Here is a 4,483-nt window from a genome sequence, read left to right as displayed (position 1 = left end):
TACATATAATAAATGTATATCTAGATATAGAAATATATATATATATATATATATATATATATATATATATATATATATGAGAGAGCTTTCATGATGGCTAGCACCTTGTGGAGGACCTGGGTGACTCTTACCCTTGGCCAAAGGAAGGGGTTTGCCTGTCCGGGTCCTGAGGTTGGGGAGGGCATTGGGCAGTGACCGTTGACTGCCCTGCTAAGGGGGGCTGCTGGGGCCCTGGGCAGGCAGCTCATACCGTCCTCCAGCCTGAGGCGGGGTGGCAGGCCTGGGAACCAGCAGAGGAGGGCTCCGTCGTGCCGGGCAGCTCTCCATCCACGGCCCTGGGAGCTCGGCTCCCTGTAACTCAAGGGGCCAGGAACCCCTGGTTTTCATGGGAAAGCCCCACCCCAGAGCTCCTTTAACATCTGTTAATTAAGTGCAATAAATTTTTCTAGAAAATGGCAAAGATGACTTCCAGGTGGATATTGCTATCTTACGGTGTTGGGCATGCCAGAACACCACTTGGTTTTATTTTTCTAAGTGCACGTGGTAGAGTGTGTGGGGCTCTGCGTCCTCCCCTGGGAGCTGGCATTCCAGCGGGCCCCTCTCCCCTGTACCCTTGCTGGGGGAAGGAGGCAAGGAGAAACCCCTTCTTCCCAGCCAGAGAGGGCAGAAGCAGACTGTAGCCCATTGGCCTTATGTGCGTGTGTGCGTGCGAATGTGTCGCTGCTGGTGGGCTGGAGTGATGTGGCAGGGAGGGAAGCCGGGAATGTGTCCTTTTCAAAACAAAATTAAATATTTTGAGATGAGAACTGTGGGACTGTCTTTTCTGTCCTCCTCCCCCCTTCCCATGTTTCCTCTGCACGTGTCCCAGACACCCCTGCATCACCAGCTGGCCCATCTCGGCCACTCTGTGCCTCAGTTTCCTCATCCGACCGATGGGAGTAATTCTGCCCGCTTACCTCATCGTGTATTGAGGAAGGACAAATGTCACATTCAAAGCAGTCGGAATAAGGAACAGTGTGGTACAAATGCCAGAAAGACAGAATAAGGTGCACCACCCTCTGCAGAGCCGGCTGCACATCCTGCCACCCCCTCCCCTACCTGCACCCCGCCTTCGCCCTCCTACCTCTGCTCCCTGTTGTCACTGAGGTTGGAACTAGGACACCAAGAAGCCAGGGAAAGCAGAGATAACAACGAACAGAGCCTTTGGCCCCGTGGTGGAATCTTTAGGTAAAGGCTGTGGGTCCGGCCTCCCCTACCCGCTACACCCCCACACCCCACACTACACCCCCTACACCCCCTCAGGGTCTCCAGCCTGCTGCCACATGGTTACTAGCCCTGCACACAGCTGATTGGTCAAGGAGCGAACATGTGACTCAAGTGGACCTATCACATCCTTCCCTGAAATTTGTCAACTTGAGGTCTGTTTCTCTGTGGCGGTGACCTGCTCTAACCCATGGCATTTTCTACTCTGCGTACAGATGTTCCCACCCAAAGCAGGATTTTGTGCAGCCATGGGAACATAGGAGATTTGAGCTCAAAATATGTCAAGATCTTTGCCGAGGCTGTGGCAGGTAAGAACACAGGCTTTGGAGTTCATCCTGGGTTCAAACCTGGCCTCCATCACCAGTTTAGGGTGTGATCTTGGGCAAGTCTGGGCTTGGTTTTTTGTTTTAAATCTTAGAATGGGACACCAGCTTCGCAGGCTCCTGGATGGGGCAGGTGCTCAGCATTTGGCTGAGGCACTGAGGTCATGGAGTAGAAGGTGCTACCCAGAGATGAACCCCTCCAGGCCAGCATGCAGCAGGCTCAGACCAGCTGGGTGGCCTGGGGTGAGTTACTCCACCCCCGGGGGGTGATTTCTGTCTCCATACAAGGTGAACGGGCTACACTGATCATGTGAGTGCCTAACCCAATGCAGCTCTCCCTCCCACGTCTCTGGAGGACAAGCTTCTAAAGCTGGACACGTGCCTCCTTCCTTGACTGTACCAGCCACCAGACAGCCCTCATGCACCTCCCCGAGGCTGTGCCAGGCCAGCCCAGCTGGCAGCTCCTGACGTCAGCTGCTAATCTGGGAAAGCTGCCAGCCAGAGATAGGGATGAGCGGCAAAGAAAATCGGAAACAGGTTTGAAGGTGGGGGGCCCTGGCCCCCAGCCCCCAGCCAGCCCTTCCTGTGCTCCCATCAGCTTCTTCAGCAAACCCTCCCAACCCCGGAGGCTGATGTCTGGACATGGTGCTGCTACTGGGGCCTCTGGTCGTGAGCCACTGCTTCTCTGTAGCAAGAGCCGGGGCCGTGCAGTGCGCCGTGCTCAGCCGCCTCCAGCTCCAAGGCTGCAGGTGTCTCCAAGTTTGTGGGGGGCGGCACCACTCTGGCTTGGATTCTGGGCCGACTCTAGCTGGTCCCATGTGGGCTGCAGGAAAAGCAGAGGAAGGTGGAATCTCAGCCAGTCTTCGAGCCCAAGCCAGGAGCATCATTCCTCACTGCTCTCCTGTCATCTCAGCCTCACGGCACCTAGGATGTGTGTCCCATTTTACAGAGGAGGACACTGAGGTCATAGCTACTGAGTAGCTGAGCTGAGAGTCCAGCCCAGGCCTGGTCGCTCCTAAGCCCAGCTGTTCTGCTGTGTCAGTCATCTCCCGGCAGAGGTGCTGGCGCTGCCCGCGCCCATCCACCTGGGAAGTACACCCCCGCCTCCCACCTCCCCGACATCTTCCCGTGGACTGTCCAAGCCACCCTGAGCAGCAGCAAGGAGGCCAGGCACAGCTGCTGGCGGAGGGGAGGAAAAGACTGATCTTTGTCCCACACACAGGGCCAGAACCTTCACAGGGACTCCCACTGGGCTACTGTGTTCACTGAGGTTTGGAGAGGGCACTGACTCTCCTGAGGCGGACTGCGGCTCCTCCCCACCCCCCTCCCAACCTCTTCCTTGGTCCGCATCCAACCCCGGAGCAAGGTCTCTCTTTCTCCCTCCCTCAAAGCATGTCCTCTCCTCCTGGGTGCCAGGGTCAGAGGCTTTGGACAACAAGGACCTTACAAATTATTACCTCCAGGCCCTCCTGGAATGGCTAGGAGAGGGGCCCAGAGAGGAAAAGGAGCTATCCAAGCGCACGGGACAAAATGAGATTGGGACCAAGGGAGCTTGCAGCTCCACATTTCCTGGCTCCCTGAAGTCACGTGGAAGCTGGGTGTGGCCCCTCACTCAGGGCGGGCGGGGGCTGTTCCGACGGCCTACCTGAGCCCTGAGTCCTTCACAGAAACTTGGGCTCACGTGGAACTGGCCTCATCCCGGGTCCATCTCCAACTTGCTATGTGCCCTCCTGCAAAGCACATCCCTTTCTGAGCCCCTTCTTCTTCATCAGCACCATCACCTTCCTCGCAGACTTGCCGCTGCCTGCAGTTCTCCCGTTAGAGAAGCTGGCTGGAGGCCAGAGAAAGAGAGAGAGAGGAAGGTAGAGGCAGGAGATGGGGCTTGAAGTCAGCAGGGTCAGGCCACTCAGCACTGAAGAGCCTGGCTGTCCTGCTGCGGGCTGAGTCCAGAACTGCTCCGACCCATGTCTGTGGCAGAGCTGGGCCGCACCCCCACTCCCGTTACTCTGAGAAGCTGCTAGACTGAGCTCAAATCACCTTGAAATCCTACCCCGAGAACCTTGCTAAGGCCCCAGGTGCGAGCCTCAGGGGTGTGACCAGAGCCAAAGGGAGGCACCCAAAGCTGGGCCAGTGCCCAACCTACCGTTGACTCACTGTGGCCCTCCTTGTTCTGGGCGTCAGTTTCCCCATCTGCCCGAGAATGCTCGGTACTTGGGTCTCAGTACTGATGTTCAGACTCCGTAACACCACAGGCCTTTGTCCGTGCTTGGGCAGGTCCAGCCTTTCCTTCCCTCTCTTCTCTGCCTCACAAACTCCTGGTCATCCCTCCAGGCCCCAGTCAGCCGTCACCTCTGCCAGGAAGGCCTCACCAACACTCCTGGGGACAAGTTGCCCCTCTTGCATGATTCCCCACCTCCTCCTGCAGGCATCCAGCCAGGCCCAGGCCCGACTTCACACTCAAGGTAAGGGGCCCGGGAGTGACAACACATGAAATCCTCAGAACAGCACCAGGCATCGAGCAAGCAGCCATATGCACCACCCCCACCCCGGCAACCCACCCCCTGTGTCTCCAGCCCCATTCCTTCCCTGAGCTGCTGACACTTCCCCAGCACCGCCACCGGGAGGTCTCACAGGCATTGCCCCCTAACCTGCCCAGAGGCTCTTGGTCTCTCCCAAAGCTGCTCTTCCTCAGTGTTCCCCACACAGTCAAGGGCCCGGCCATTCCTCAGAAGCTCAAACCAAAGCCTGATTCCCTGCTGTATCTCCCAGGCCCAACGGATCTGTCCACAAATCCTACCCATTCTAGAATCCAGTGTCTCCTTACTACCCCTATGGCCACCCCTGGCGTCTGAGCTGCTTCTGTGTCCTGCCTGGATGGTGGCAGCATCCGCCCCCCC

Source organism: Mustela nigripes, chromosome 6 (assembly GCF_022355385.1).
Source record: "Mustela nigripes isolate SB6536 chromosome 6, MUSNIG.SB6536, whole genome shotgun sequence".
NCBI lineage: Eukaryota > Metazoa > Chordata > Mammalia > Carnivora > Mustelidae > Mustela > Mustela nigripes.
Note: the sequence above shows the minus strand (reverse complement) of the source record.